The sequence below is a fragment of the Drosophila montana genome, unplaced genomic scaffold (assembly GCF_035044405.1).
Source record: "Drosophila montana isolate Dmon_TW-CO22-7 unplaced genomic scaffold, ASM3504440v1 contig_1761_1, whole genome shotgun sequence".
Lineage (NCBI taxonomy): Eukaryota > Metazoa > Arthropoda > Insecta > Diptera > Drosophilidae > Drosophila > Drosophila montana.
Window position 1 is genome coordinate 280,464 of NW_026996690.1, and position 17,651 is coordinate 298,114.

The window sequence follows — 17,651 nt, forward strand, 5'->3', positions numbered from 1 at the left end:
GGATCCTCGCCTGCTGCTGTTGCTGCTCCTGCTGCTGCTGCTGCTGCTTTAGGATTTGCTGCTACCGCCGCGGCTGCTGCAATTGCCGCATGTAAATTCTTAAAGTAGTACTTAGCGCTATTATTTATTATATTCCAACAGTTTCAACACCTCTCAACAAGTAACGAGCCTAAGTTGAAGGGGTAGCGGGGCGGCGGGAGTGCAGGGCTGCGGCTAGCTGCTGCACTTGGCTATTGTTGCGCTCTGTTCGCATTGTTGTTAGTAGAAGTTGTTGTTGTAGTTGTTGTTGTTGTTGTAGTTGCAGTTGTTGCTTCTGCTGCTGCAGTCCTCGGCGATGTTGTGCAGAAATTTATGAATATTGCATGGTAATAAAGCGAAGGATTTCATTACGACTGCGTATGCAACTGGCTGTGTGTGTGTCTGTGTGTAGCTATGAGTGTTTCACTTTTTCGAGTGTCTGTTTGATTTGAATGCCTTAAATTTATATTATCTAAGTGCAACCCCTAAAGAGGTCAAATGAATACTCAACTAAAACGCCTGAGTATTTAATAAACAAGAATTTATTCATTAACTTTTGCTCTGTGCTGATAATATTTATTTAATTATTTATTTATTTATGGTTTGAACCAAAGTATTTGATACATTATAATACACAATATTTAAAGCTAGAAGCCTAAAAAGATTGTCAGTAATATTATTAGATGAAGGCGTTTGCCACTAAGTATGCTTTAGTAAAAATTACAACAACAAAAAATCTTTTACTTTATTATTAATTTATATATACTTCATTATTTTAGTATGTATCTATATAAGTTTTTAATTAACAGTCTATATATTGATCAGGGGCTTAATTTATTAAAATCAAAAATAAAAAAATTAATACATTTTCCTTTTTACATATTTCATCTCCGATATAATTGTATATATTTACATATTTTTATATTTATATATTAACTAGCGGGTATAACCCGGCCTTGCCCGTGGCACGTATGTTATAAAATCAATGTTTTTTATAAGCTTTGAAAATGATTATGAAACTGATCGGACGGGAATCAAAAAAATCTTAAAATTCACCAAAAAAAACTTCGAAATGCATTTTTCACCGAAGGAGTTTAGATTTTGGGAAAAATGTGACACACGTCTCAAATGATTTTTCTTATAGATCTTTGGAAATAAATTTGAACACAAAACGTCATCCACCAAATCTTCGACCCCATTTGCACCAAGGAGGGATGGATTTTTCAAAAAGTCTGAAACACTCCGCAAATGAATTTGAATATAGATCTTTGAAAATGAGTTTGGGGCCGATCGGATGGTAAACAAAAATCTTTCATACAACCGTTTTCCGCCAATTTACTACTGTTGCGGGTGGAATTTCCCAATTCGCTGAATTACGTATTCATTAAGGTCTTATGGAGAGCTTTAAAAATAAGCTTAAAGCAAATCGGACACAACTTAAAATTTCGCCCAAAAAATCTATAAATCGCATTCCCCCCGAAGAAGTTTGGATTCTGCGAAAAGTGTGAAACACGTCTCAAATGATTTTTCTTATAGATCTTTGGAAATAAATTTGAACACAAAACGTCATCCACTAAATCTTCGACCCCCATTTCCACCAAGGAGGAATGGATTTTTCGAAAAGTGTGAAACACCCCTCAAATAAATTTGAACAAAGATCTTTGAAAATAAGTTTGAGGCCGATCGGATCGTTAACAAAAAACTTTCATACAACCGTTTTCCGCAAATTTACCACTCTTGCGGGTGGAATTTCCCAAATCGCTGAAATACGAATTTATTAAGTTCTTATGTAGAGCTTTGAAAATAAGTTTGAAGCAAATCGGACACAACTTAAAACTTCGCACAAAAAATCTTTGAATCGCATTCCCCCCGAAGAAGTTTGAATTCTGCGAAAAGTGAAAAACACGTCTCAAATGAATTTTCATATAGTTACTTGGAAATAAATTTGAGGGCGAAACGTCACGCACCAAATTTTTGACCCCCATTTTTACCAAGGAGGGTTGCATTTTCCAAAAAGTGCGAAACACCCGGAGTGCGGATGGTAAACAAAAAGTTACATACAAACGTTTTTCGCGATTTTTCCACACTTGCGGGTGGAATTTCCCGAAACCCCGTCTTAACGTGCACCTACATCACATAAGGTAACTACAGTGAAAATTTCAGCTTCCTAGCTCTTACGGTTTGGGCTGTGCGTTGATCACCAATCAGTCAGTCAGTCAGGACAAACAGTTTTATATATAGAGATATATTTAACTATACCATGTTATATAAATTGTATTACATGAAGGTTAAGAAAATTTAGTTTTTAAATTTTTAATATAAATTAATTTAATTATGGATATTGTGTTGTCTTAACCTTAGTTGCCAGTGGATGTTTAGTTTGTACCTATATTTATAATAATTTTTTTATTGTGTGTTTTACATTAAAAATCCAGCGAAAAGGGATAAATCTAGCGAAAAGTGATAAAGAATTTAATTAAATCGTAGTACAAATACTTCTAATGAAGAATGAATAATAACCAGTCATTTTTTCTACCACTTTTTGAGATATTTTCGTACTCTCTATTTATTTTACAAAAATTCCTTTTAATTTTTATCACATCTAAACTCTTTTTTTTTAATTTCCAATTTATTTTCTAAAAAATATGTATTCAAATGCCTACCGCTACTTAACATTTTGATTCCATTTTAACTGAATTAAAACTACATATTAAAAATATGTATAGATCATGCCTTAAACTAATTTCTAGCTGCATAGGCCTCATCATAATAATTGCCCACCTACGTCCCATAAAGCATCTAATTTAAAAATTGTAAGAGTGGAAAATTTCACAGCCCACAGTCCAATAATAACAAATCCCAAAGACAACGGGCCGCTCAGTGGCCACATCGACTGTGAAAACCACGAAAAGATTTATGCGTCGCATAATTCAGAAAGGGATCGTTGACGTAGGAAGAAGAGGCAGAAGCTCGGAGGGCCAGCAAGGAGGAATGTAAGTGGAGCTGGGGCGCAACGGGCGCGACACTTACAACCGCCATAATCATTTCAACAAGAATAATTTAAATAATTATTAAAAGAGCAGCCGCGACAATTACATGGGACTGGGAGCTCGATTCGACTCCAGTTCGTCCGCCAGCAGGCTGCCAATTGTGCGCTGCCGCTCGTCCTCGCCGAGCGCCGCATCCTGTCAGCTGCGTCTGGCTGACTTTTGATGGCGAGAATTGCAGTCAGGGGTTTTTTGTATTTGTGTGGTCGTGTGGTTAAAAATTAATACGCGGAAGGATATGGCAGGCAATTCGTTTGCTGCGCATTTTGCCAGCCAACGCCTCGCACACAAAAAATCAAACTCCAGACGAGAGTCCGGAGCGCATTTTTATGAAAAATTTACATTTGAATAGACGACGACAGCATGAATGCTGTCCTGCCGGGTGGTTCCAATGGTTCCAGTGGTGCGGCTGGTGCAGCGTTTCTGCGGTTCGCGGCCGGCAGGAAACTGCGCCAACAATGGCCGCTGGATGTGCGGCTGCCTGAGCATTTATGTGGCGTATTGTTTTAATTTTCAGCATTACGAGTATATAAAATGTATTGTGAATGCATTCAAATGCAGTTCACAAGTGCCACAACTTACATACGCCATTCAGCTTAAAGATTCAAAGTGCTGGACTCGCACAAAAGCCCAAAATCGAAATGTATTGTGGAGAGTTTGCTGTTTTCGTGTCACGTTTCGGTACGGATTCGCAGTCACAGCTTGTGGCTGGCGCGTGTTTAGGCCATGTCCCGGCTGCTCTCATCTTTTCCCTACAACCCCTACCAGCCGCCTGCTGCCCCCTGGTCAACGCTAATGGTGCTCGCGCGCATTTTGGCTACTTGCATTGGAGCATTTTGTCTTCCAAATTAATTTGGTGTCCAGCGCGTTCCGTGCACTCCTTTGTGTTTGCTGACAGAGACAGTGAACGGAGGCCAGCAGCAGCAGCAGCAGGACATGATTATGTTGGACATTGCTGCCAGCAGGCGAGCCCTAACCAGAACCCAACCCAGAGCCAGAGCCAGAGCCAGAACTCGAGCTGCGTGTTCTATTCTGTTCTGGTTCAGTGTTTATGTCCGCATTGCGCTGCTTCATTTCAATTAAACAGAGATCCAGCATCAGAATGCGAATGGGTTTTGGAATGGGGTTAGTGATGTCGCCGCTGCACTTAATGCATAAATTCTCTGCTGGACATTGGACAAGATAAATTTGATTATAATTTTTTTTTTCTTTTAGCAATATCTGCGATTTGCATGTTCCTGTGCTTAATCGATGTACGCAACTTTGTAGTTTGCAGCAGAGGTCTGTTAATTGCTGGGAAACCTATTATTATTGTATAAATTATCTGTTTTATATAGTCAAAGCAGAGCCATCATGTAGACGGATCCTTGTTACAGTTTTCGATTCTGCGTTGTGCTGCATTCTTAAACGTTTTACTGCCGTTTTACTTTTATAGCTGAAATATAAATTATTTAAAAAATTGTGATGTGTAAGATCGATTTTTCTTAAAAGTTTTGCAATTGTTAAGGCAAAAATGTATATGCCATTAAAGAATGTTAAACGCAAAAAAAATTTTAAAGTATCCAAAGATTTGGAATACATATTAGTCTAAAAGTTATTTGTTTTGAGTTGAAATCCGAATTATCGCTAGAAATTCTCATAATTTGTAATAATTTGTAATTGTACGATCGAATGTAATCAATGTACCGGTATCGTATGGCGATAAGAAAATAAGCGACCCAGCATAATATGTCTATTGATATCGGGAACGATATCGGACAAGAGTTCCAAAATATAGCCAACGACTCCTTATATTTTACTTAATATATTTTACATAATATTTTATAATAATTTTTTTTCTTTTTTTAGTAACTTTTTTAGAAATTTAACAATATCTTATTTTGATGCAAATATTTATTTGTTAAATCCATTCGAGCTATGATTAGATTTGAGAGTTGAAAGAAGGAAGTGTGGAGTCCATTTGGCAGCTGATGCTGTCAAAACAAAAGCCAACTGCTGCTGGCTTTAAATTGTTTAAACATTACGATGCATTGGGGAATTCAATGCAAGTGGCGAAAAAAAGAAAATAGAAAAGAAAGGCAAAAGAAAGGCAGAACGTGGCTGGCAACGGCAGTGGCAACATCCAATTATTTTTCGATTAGTTTCGCTATCATTCTTCAACAACAACAAAAGCAACAACAACAGACATAACAAAAACAGCAACAACAATAACAACAATACGTATTTGGCGCATCTGAAACCGAAACTGAAAACGAGCCCAAAACACAAAACTCATCCCTCAGGAAAGTGTAGGTAAGGGTAGGAAATATATATATATATATGTGTGTGTGCGAGTGTGCCTGTGTGTGTGTGTGTGTGTGTGTGTGTGTGTGTGTGTGTGTGTGTGTGTGTAGTAGTGGGAGTATCAAGAGAGCGGCAAAGTCGAATATAAATAAATAAAACATACAAAATGGAAATAAATCTAACTGAAAAGCCATAAAGCATTTTCAGCATTCGCAATTTAATATGTTCGAGGGTATTTTTCTCGCACGTAGCCAAGATGAACAACACCCACCACCAACACCACCAGCAGCAGCAGCTCCACCACCACCACCACCATCACCATCAATGGCCACCACCAGCGACAGAGCAACGAGCAAGATGGTGCCTGCTGGAAGAGGACGAAGGACGAGCCGACAGCTGGACGAGCAGACAATGGCCAAGAACGAAGCAAGACGGTAGAGAAAAGAAAAGAAAAAACAAGAAAAAACAAATACAACGCATCGCATTTGGATTCGGACTCGCAGTAGCGCTTCACACTGTGCATGTAGATGGAGATGGAGAGATGCCTGCCAGAAGATGGGCAGATGCTTGTGGGACGGGGGCTCAACTAAGTGACGGTAGGGAAGGGGGGTGTAAGGGGAGTTTCGCGAGCGCGCTAAGTGTGATATATTTCCTAAGATTATATAAAATGTTTTATTTGTTCTTCTTGTTGCTACTTTTTCCCGCCTTCTTACCAAGCAAATTGCGTGCGCATCACTCGAGCAGGGGTGGGGTGGGGTGGAGTTGAAGGGGCCTGGGCTACAGCGAACCCATGCAAAAGTGCGAAAAAAAAAAGGTGTATATATACATACATATATATATAGTGAGGGAAGTATTATCGCCCAGGCCCGCTCTCCATCCGCCTTCCCAAGCTAAGACACTGCTTTTGAGCTGCGTCGCAACGAGCGAATGAATTATTTCATACCCTCATCTAAATTCCAAGTCATCTTCCAAGTCTTCTTCTTCTTACCTAAAACTTGCTGTTGTTGTGTAGTGAAAATTGCAAAAACTCCAACTTTTAGGCATTTGCAAAACAACAACAACTGGGACAAACGCACTGACACAGTGGGTAACATGCGAATTTCGGTGAAGCAATATTTAAGTTGATCAATTTAAAATAAAACATAAATAAATAAATTTAATTATACTTATATATGACATATTTATTTGGACTGTGTGTTATTTTATTTAAGTACCGGTAAAATTGGTTAAGTTTAAATTGACTTTCATTTTATGGGCAAATTTGTAATAACATTTTCCTAAAATATATTTTAATAATCAAAGTGCATATCTTTAAAGATTTTTAATGATTTTTCTCTATAACCTTTTATTAATATATAAATGTATATACATATTTCTAAACATATTCTTATCGAGGTTTTTTTGCAAATTCAAATATAGTATAATCTTCTTATAGTTAGACTCTTGATGTTGATTTAATTAGTTATTTTTTAAGTTTTGGTATTTTGTATGTTACAATTGTGAATTTATCCCATTGTACTTTAGCTGCCAATTGTGTAGGCTGCGTTTGCCCGCCGGACTTAGGGCTTGATAGGTACAGAAATGAAGCGGAAGACGGCACCAGATGTGACCAGGTTGAGTTTTTAAGTAGCCAGCACACTTTTCCGCCCACACACACTCACTCACACACACACATACGCAGTAGAAATTAGTGAGCAATTTTTTGTAGAGTTTTAGGTATTCACTTTGAGGGGTGCTCAGATGAGAAAACGATGCTGATGATGTTGCCAATGGCTGAGAATAACAACCATTTTTCCTACTTTATGCCAACTTAAGTGGGTGAAGCGCCTCCGCTCCGCGCACGCTCACACGCTCTAAGGGTTGGGCAGCGGGTGGCGAACGGTCTGAAGATGAATGTGCCGCAGCTCTATAAATATGTATGGGATGCTATATATTAAAACCGACTCGACTCGAGTCAACTGAACTCGCACAGAGCAAAAACTAATTTCGAAAAATGCCAAAAGAAAACGCAGCAAAATGAAAATAAAAGAAAACAGAAAACGGGAAAACATACAGCAACGGGCTGAGCTCGAACTCGACTGAGCTGAGCTGAGTTGTGGTGAGCAGCAGGAGGATGGCGGGGTGGTGGGGTGGCACAAGAAAAGGACATTTGTGCTGCCTCTGCCACTTTGGCACAGACTGGGGGGACCATGACTGGGTCCGGGTTTTTATATATTTGGGGGTGGCTGGCAGGACCACAGCCAGGACCTGGAGCCGACACAGACTGACAGCCAAGCAATGGCAGCTGCTGTTGCTGCCGCTGCTCCTTCTGTCTGGTGGGCACACAGGGGTAATATAACACAACAAAATGCAATAAAGCATTTTGTGGCAACTTGAAGATGTGAGCAGCAGATGCTGATTAAAGGTGTGCGGTTGGCATGGGCGTGAGCGAAGGCTACACACGCACACACACACACCTTCACTTATACTCCTACATAGATGAGCATGGCAAAAAGAAGTGGAAAAACTCATTTGACGCTTGTAGCTGCTTGGTAACTGTGGGCGAGTAGGGGGGCAGGGCGCTTTTTCTCATTTAAATTGCGTGTACATTTGCCGGCACTTCACACTTGAATACGAAAGCAGATAAAGTAATGTAGGAAACGACTGGAAGTAATTGGCTGCTGCCAGTAATGAACGCACACCCAAAACTCTGCCCCGTTATTTCATAATTGCCCATCAAATAAATGGCCAGAAGATGGGCCATTCAGTCGAGTCCGTAGTTTTCCTTACAAAACTACTCTTTGATTAGCGAGAAACTCAAAATGATTCAGATGAGCAATCGGAGTAGTTCACTTGTTTGAATATACAAATAATGCCTTATAGCCTTTCTCCACTGGGCTTAAAAATGACACATTTTCAAGTTTTAAATATTGGTGTTCCACCGGTTTTCGGTAACATGTGAGTGGCAAAAGTACTGTTTCGTTAAATAAACAGCTGATCGAGTTGCTTTAATTTACATAAGCGCCGCACAGATTTCCTTCCAAAAGTCAAATAATACGGCCCCGAAGTAGGGGCTCCGTTTAATTGACTCTTTGCGAGATTTGGCCAATTTTAAATGTTAAAAACTGTGGGATTATTAAAATTTAAAATTATAATTTAAAGTTACCGCTTGCCTTCGTTGCAATATAAGCTGGTTTATGTTTACATTTTTCACAACATCGATAGAAATCTCGATTAATCATCGCAAAATACACGAAAAGTTCGGGGCGAATTTACACATTTTTAAAAAATGTGACATTTTTAAAAATGTGTGAAATGTGTTTTCTTATGGGGAAACGTACAGGCCGCATTTTACACATTTTTCAGAAATGTGTTCAGTGGGCAGAGGCTATTACTTTGCGATTCTCCAGCGTTTTATGTTGTTTTTACACAAAATGACAATTCCATTAATTAATTTCAAATTTATTCATACATAAACTGCAAAATTTAGATACAAATTTCTACATATTTCGAATGGATGGACACTACTAACAACGCGGGTAGGAGAACAATCAGATGAATTGTAATTTTTGTCGAGGCATTATACATTTTACTTTTTAATCTGGCATAATGCAATATTCCATTTTTTATGGCCTCTTCGTTCGGTTGATATTTCTTGTTTGTGCAAGTTGCTCTCAAATCATTAAAATATCGTAGACTGTAATTAAAGCAGTGCATGTCCGAATGAGTAAAGGGCACATTTTCAAATGCAGCATCTCTCGCTTTCTTTCCTTTGATCGTATATTTTGTCGGTTCAATGGTAATTACATTGACTTTTGAAAGTTCGGAAGCATGGAATGACACCAGAATTACATAGATGCCTGGCTGATTTGGAGCAGTTTGCCAAACCGAATATTCAACACCCCACGGCGCACGACTATCACCCCAACGGTAGTACACTTCTTGGGAAACCGAACTTTTGCAAACATAATTGAGTTCAACATCTTTTACGTAGTCGCATTTTCCAGTATTTCTTATGAAAACCTTCTGAGCGAATATGGGCAGTACTCCCAACCATAGCCAGGACTGCACCAATAACGCCCAACACTGAGTCATAATTTTAATCGAAAATCTGAGCATTGTATTTTTAGAATTCATACAAAAATTTTGACTATAACTTCAAAGCTTAATGCGATGATGATTGTATGTTACCCTACAAATATTAGAATATTAGAACTAAATATTTTAAAAAGTTAAATAAAGCTAGCAATGTTTTTGATTCTGCTAACCTCTTTGCTAACTTTTTCGAATCAACTTACTTTTCCGTCTGTCATAATAATATAATTCTTAGCATTACAATATTACTTCCTCGGGTTCTATACCTGCTCCTATTATTTTCCATTCCTCTCTCTTCTGCTATAAATTCTTTAAAATCTTCTTACTCTTCTGGGTCTGACACTATTCGTAGTTGTTTACTCAAGAAGTGTAGTTCTTGCCTTCTTCGTCCATTGCTAAAGTTTTTTAATCTATCCCTTGAATCTTCTGTCTTTCTACCTCTTTGAAAAGAATCTCCATCATTCCTCTCCACAAGAAATGTGGAAAGTCGGATATACAAAATTACAGGGGCATTGCAAAACTGTCCGCTATCGCTAAATTATTTGAATTTGACTAAGCGATAACTTCGAATTTCCAGCTGGATTCGTAAAGAATCGGTCAATTACAACTTTATGTCACTTACACTGACTTCAGTAAGTCGTTTGACTCAGTGCACCATGATCAATTATTCTTTAAACTTGTCCGTATATTTAAAAGGTAGGACCCAAAAGTAATGCTGAGGCTGATTACCTCAAAACAGGTTCACGTTATTTCTGGTGTTCCTCAAGGTAGTCATCTTGGACCTTTACTCATTTTATAAATGACCTTCCCTCGGTTATATCATATGCCCGTGTACTTATGAATGCGGACGATGTGAAACTTATTCTATCATACACAAATCCCCTACATCATTCTCGTCTACTAGATGATTTGAACGCTATATAACTTTAGTGTTCGGCCAATCAATTGCATCTAAATTGTTCAAAGTGTATGTTTATGACCTTTAATCGAACTACACCTTATCTTGTTAGTTATACAATTGAAAATACTCCATTGCAACGGATAACTACAGTTAAGGATCTAGGTGTTCTATTTGATTCTAAACTCAGCTTCAATCTGCATATAGATACCATCGTTAATAAGGCCAAAGGTGTACTTGGATTCATTAAACGTTGGTCTAAAGAGTTAAACGATTCTTTTATAACCAAACTTCTGTACATCTCTCTTTTTCACCCTATCCTTGAATACTCCTCTTGCATCTGGTCTCCGCAGTATAACAATAGCCAGGATCGTATTGAATCTGTTCAGAAGCAATTTCTGCTTCGGTTGCCAGCCTACTCCAGTAGGATTCTTCTTCTTGATCTTCCGTCTTTAACCAACCGTAGGACAATCCTCGGGGTTGTTTTCCTAGATAAGTTGATTGTTGGCGACATAGATTCTCCGTTTCTGTTAGGGCGTCTTCAATTCTCTCTTCCGTCTAGACCTACCAGGACTTATCGCCCCATATTCCTACCAACGTGCACAACAGATTACGCTATGCACAATTCTTTTCTCGTGTTTTGTGAAAATTTCTCTATCCCTAATAAAATTGTTGCTTTTATTAACAGCTTCTTTCTTTAATTTTGCCTATATATTGTATTTTCTTAAATAATATAATAAATTAGGTTTATTTATAAAAAACACTATTTTCTCTACTCACACCCTTTTTCTGATCTGTAAGCTCTTATAGCGTCACTGACAAAATTAGCTGTGAAAAGGGACATAGCTTGCCGGACGATCAAATAAAACACCTCCAATCGGTCGGTGATGATATTAGAAAGTTATATATTCTAATTAGGCTTTTAGCACTTCATTTTTATACCCTGAGCCCATTGAGAATGGGTAAAAAGGGTTTAATGTATTTGTGTAAATGTATGTAACAGGCAGAAGAAAGCATCTCCGACCCCATAAAGTATATATTTTCTTGATCAGCATCAATAGCCGAGTCGATCTAGCCAAGTCCGTCTGTCTGTCCGTCCGTCCGTCTGTCCGTCTGTCTGTCCGTCCGTCCGTCTGTCCGTATGCATGAACGCAAGGATCTCAGAGCCTATAAGAGCTAGAGACTTGAAACTGAAGCTGTAGGTCATCATTATGCCCGCTCAGATCGAGTTTGTTTCCGATATTCGAAAACTTGTCCCGTTTCCAAGTAATCGATTAAAATCGATTTCGAAATCCTGATTTTTGCGCAATTTTGGTAAATATTAAGAGCTAGAGTCGTCAAAATGTAGCTTCTAGAATAGTATATACTATAATAATATACTATAATAATATATACTACCTCATAGCAATAAATCAGGTAAATAAACGAATTAATGCCGCCCACAATATAAGCCACTATTTAAATGAAATTGACTTTTTGATAATACACGAATATTCTCTAGTACAATATGATGTACTGTAGAATATTTCATCAAGATCGGTTAAGAAACACGAAAGAAAATATGTTTCTACAGCCCAAGTGTTTACGGCAGCAGGCGCAAATTGTAAGAATTTCTGTATACATGTACACACACATTCATGCGCGTCTTCTTTGAATTCTTTCAATAGCATTGCAATTATCGATTTCTGTGCTGCTATTTTAATTGTTTTTTTTTTCTCATTAAGAGTAAAGTATTGGTGTGGCCTGTAGCGAGTTCAAACCTACCAAGGAAACTATTTTTTTTTCGAACCCTGCCAAGGGAACTTTTTTTTTTAAATTTATCTTTATTACTACTAAAGCAAACGAGCGTGTAGCGCGAACTGTATTTGGATTTTGAATAAGAGGGTTCAGGGTATCCCTTAGTTGGGAGCTCCCGACTAGAGCCTCTTACTTGATTTAATTTGATATTTTGAATAATTAAGAAGACACTCGTGTTTAATTAATTTAATAAATTAATAAATAAATAAATAAAAATTATGAATATACATAATTTATGTAGGTAATGATTTCAAATTTCTTCATAAATTAACTACAAATTTTAGATACAATTTTTTACATATTTCGAATGGACATCATTAACAACGTGGAAAGGATTACAGTCTGATTAGTTATATATTTTACAGGGGCACTACTACCAGTCCTACCTTCGTTGCGTTCATGACTTTTTAATTGGGCATAATGTAATATTCCATATTTTATGGGCTCTTCGTGCAGTTCAAAAGACTTCTTTGTGCAAGTTGCTCTCAAATCATTAAAATATCGTAGACTGTAATTAAAGCAGTGCATGGCTGCAGAAGTAAATCTCACATATTTAAATTTAGCTTCTCCGTCTTGTTTTCCTTTTATCTTATAGCTTTTCGGTTCGACAGTAATTACATCGACGTTCGCAAGTTGTGAAGCATGGAATGACACCAGAATTACATAGCGGACTGTCTGATCGGGATGAGTTTCCCAAACCGAATATTCAACACCCTCCCATAATTGTCCATCACCCCAACGGAACACACATCTTGGGTTAACGAACTTATGCAAACACGATGGAGTTCAAGGCCTTTTGCGTAGTCGCATTTTCCAGTACTTCGCATGTAAGCCTTCTCAGCGAATATGAGTAGTACTACCAACCATAGCCAGGACTGTACCAAAAATGCCCAACAGTGCGTCATAATTTTTATTAAAATATATGAACCTTGTATTTTTAAAATTTGTACCAAATATATTGACTATAGCTTCAAGGCTTAGAATGATATTGATTGTATATTATCCATAAACATCGTTTCACTAATTTAGATACATAAAAATATGTAAATATGAATTTAATCTCTATTAAACTGTCCTGAAAGCACAGCTGCTTGATAAAAATGCAAGATATGACGAAGCTTTTGGAAATTCCACCGTCAAAAGTGGAAAAATCTCGACAAACGATTGTATAAAACTTCTCGGCCTCAAACTAATTTTCATGTCTGTGTGTATGTGTATTAATTAATGCAGCTTTGACGTTAAGCATTACACACAAAGAGGAATAGAGAATAGAATATTTATCAAGTATATAGTAGTTATTTTAATTTGAATTAATCTTAAATTTGACGTAAAAAAGAGGACAGAAAATGTTCACATGTGAAATGCATTGACAAGGGCTGTTTTCGATTTTTGGATTTGGGAATAAGGAAATTAGAATAGGAAAAATATCGCTACCACATAAGTCATTGCAAATTTTCCATACGGCGAAGGGTGCAAATTGGGAGGAACGCAAAATGTTAAGTCGATGTGAGTAAATGTGTAGTGGGTTGATGATATCATAAATACACTAAATTTGGCTTAAATATGTCCACCGAGTGAGCCCTAGTTTTGTTGCCAACTATTAAAATCACCTGTGATTATGGCTGGAGTATTTCGATAGTAAAGTGTGTTATTAAGATTGTTGCAGTTAAAATGTTTGCTTTGTTTAATATAAACCGAGAATATTGATACTATTTGTTTTGAATCTATTTCTATTGCGACAGTTTCTAAGTCTGGGTTGACAAATAGTTCTGTATATTGTGTTGATTTATGTATTAGAACACCTCCTCCGCCAAATCTATTGCTCGTAGCTAATAGGAGTGTTAGGTTATTGCTGGTAGTTGTGTGTGTTTCTTGAATAGATATAAAATGAGGTGGGTGTTCTTTTATTATTATTAAGAGCTCACTGTAATTGTTGACATATCCTTTGATGTTCCATTGAATGATATTAAGAGTCATCGAGAAAATATATAAGTGGGAAATTAATATGTCGAATTTATATAAAGTTAGCCATATTACAGGGAGTGGTTGCGTTTGTATTATTTAGAGTCCCCGGCTGACTAACTTAGAAGCCCGTCTCTACAAAGATGAGCCTCCCAGTCAGCCAGTCGGCTACAAGAGGGGCTGAGGCGCTTATAAACACTCCATGTTGTCGGAGCTGGATAGATCAACTTGGCTATTGATGCGGATCAAGAATATATATACTTTATGGGTGCGGAGATGCTCCAGTCTGCCTGATAACATACATACATTTGCACAAATACATTATACCCCTTTCAACCATTTTTAATGGGTTCAGTGTATAAAAAGATGGGCCATTCAGTGGAGACCATAGTTTTCCTTACAAAACTACTCTTTGATAAGCGAGAAACTCCAAATTATCCAGATGAGCAATCGGAGAAGTTCACTTGTTTGAATGTACAAATAATACCTTACTTTGCGATTCTCGTGCGTTCATTACAAAGCGATACTAACAAGATGAGTTGGAAATCTAACAAACTTTATTTCCGTTCAAACTCTTGCTCTTATTTGCTCTCTGGCACTCTATCTTCCACCTACTAATAATAATAATAATTTTCTGGTAGATAAATATTGTTAGATGTTGGGGGGTGAAATACTGTTTAGTCTTCTAAGATTATTGGACTGGGCCAACTTTCTGTTTTAATTAAAGCACAATCGATCTCTTATTTTCCATTAATAACCTATATGTATAAAAGAACACCGCGGCGCCTTGACATCTTTGGATCTTGGAACTATTCATATCTTTAAGTGGGAAAGTACTCCTATCTTCAACACCCCGAATAGTTAATACTCTTGTTGACATTTACTTTACGGCTTTGCAGATTTTTGAGAATAGTGAAGCTCCTTAATGCTGAGTTTAAGTAAAATATCGTGAAAACAAGAATATTTTGCCATACAAAAACTAATTTTTCGACTAATTTTTCCCAAAGAGCTATAATATCTGGGCGTCGTGCTGGATATATATATATTGTGGTGCGACCTTGATAAGACTTTGCTCATATAAACAGCATAGTTAAGAGACTAAACGCCGAGCTTGGTTGTGATAGAAGAAAATAATTTTCGACCGATCGTTCTTATAACAGCTATATGATATCGCAGTCAGATCCGGCAAATTCCAACATTTGCTTACAACAGAAATACGGCCATAGCTATTTCGACTCTGCTGTTGATGCTGATTAAAATCATATATATTTTATGTCGGTAATGATTTCAAATTTGTTCATAAATTAACTACAAGTTTTAGATACACATTTATACATATTTCGAAAGGAAACTATTAACAACTCGGGTAGCATCACATTCAGATTAATTGTATATTTTACAGAAGCACTTCTACGAGCTCTTACTGGTTTTCCTGTTCTATACTCTATTAATTTGGCATAATGTAAAATTCCATATCTTATGGCGTCTTCGTCCAGTTTAAAAGTCTTGTTTGTGCAAGTTGCTCTCAAATCATTAAAATATCGTAGACTGTAATTAAAGCAGTGCATGTCTGCATAAGTAAAGCTCACATATTCAAAATTAGCTCCTCCATCTTTTTTTCCTTTTATCTTATAGCTTTTCGGTTCGACAGTAATTACATCGACGTTCGCAAGTTCTGAAGAATAGAATGACACCAGAATAACATAGTGGCCTGGCTGATCAGGACGGGTTTGCCAAACCGAATATTTGACATCCTCCCTCGTTTGTGGATCATTCCAACGGTACATCAAATCTTGGCTAACAACACTTTTGCAAACTTGATGGAGTTCAAGGCCTTTTGCGTAGTCGCATTTTCCAGTACTTCGCATGTAAGCCTTCTCAGCGAATATGAGTAGTATTACCAACCATAGCCAGGACTGTACCAAAAATGCCCAACAGTGCGTCATAATTTTTATTAAAATATATGAACCTTGTATTTTTAAAATTTGTACCAAATATATTGACTATAGCTTCAAGGCTTAGAATGATATTGATTGTATATTATCCATAAACATCGTTTCACTAATTTAGATAAATAAAAATATGTAAATATGAATTTAATCTCTATATAACTGTCCTGAAAGCACAGCTGCTTGATAAAAATGCAAGATATGACGAAGCTTTTGGAAATTCCACCGTCAAAAGTGGAAAAATCTCGAAAAACGATTGTATAAAACTTCTCGGCCTCAAACTAATTTTCATGTCTGTGTGTATGTGTATTAATTAATGCAGCTTTGACGTTAAGCATTACACACAAAGAGGAATAGAGAATAGAATATTTATCAAGTATATAGTAGTTATTTTAATTTGAATTAATTTTAAATTTGACGTAAAAAAGAGGACAGAAAATGTTCACATGTGAAATGGATTGACAAGGGCGATTAAAAGGGCTGTTTTCGATTTTTGGATTTGGGAATAAGGAAATTAGAATAGGAAAATTATCGCTACCACATAAGTCATTGCAAATTTTCCATTCGGCGAAGGGTGCAAATTGGGAGGAGCAAAATGTTAAGTCGATGTGAGTAAATGTGTAGTGGGTTGATGTAAATGTGTGGGTGACTTGTCGGTTAATATCATAAAAACACTAAATTTGGCTAAAATATTTCCTCTTCTTTGTTTTGGGCCCGAGTGAGCCCCAGTTTTGGCGCCAACTATTAAAATGGGCCAGCTTGCTGTTTTAATTTAAACACAAACGATCTCTTATTTCCCTTCAATATATGCTTGCAAGAACACCGCGAAGATTCGACAGCCTTGGATCTTGGAACTATTCATATCTATAAGGGGAAGACATATTTTTATTTCCAGGCTTGCCCTTCACTTCTTATCGGATGGTGGAAAAGACTTTATACATCTTATACTTATATTTCATCCCTAAAAATAAATGTTCCGCCAGAAATATTTACAATCATCTGTTGTGGAGACTTTAGTTGCTTCAAAAAACTAAATTCTTCTCTTGAGCTTGCCAAGCAGAACGTTAGAGGTTTTAAATCTGATCTTTTTAGCCTGTACGTAGATACTGTAATTAATTTTCACATTATAGCTTTTACTGTAACCTGATTTAAGCCGGATATCTCATTCCTCAATGTTTACTTCCAAATACACCACTTATAGATGTGATCGAGGAGTACTCATAGCTGTTGAGTCTGTTCTTTCGTTGGAACGCATCGATCTTCCCATCTCGGAGATTTCGGAAATTTCTGTCTCTTTATTCCATGTTCCTATATCCTTCCACTATCTAACGCTATTAAATCTATCTCATCCCTACTTTCTGATAGGGAACTCTTAGTTGTTCTTGGAGACTTTAATCTTCCAGAAGTTGATTGGTCATCGCCATTGGATTCAAACTTTCTGTTGCCCTCTTTGTCAAATGAATTTGATGTTCTACATACAATGTCATTACGGCAGGTTAATCGGGTGCGTAATTCAAGAAAAAGATCTCTTGATCTGATCTTTGTGTTGGATTCGATCAAACGGTTTTGTGACCAGGTTTGACCCGCTTGCACTTCCAGAAGATCCGTTCTTTTCGAAAAGCT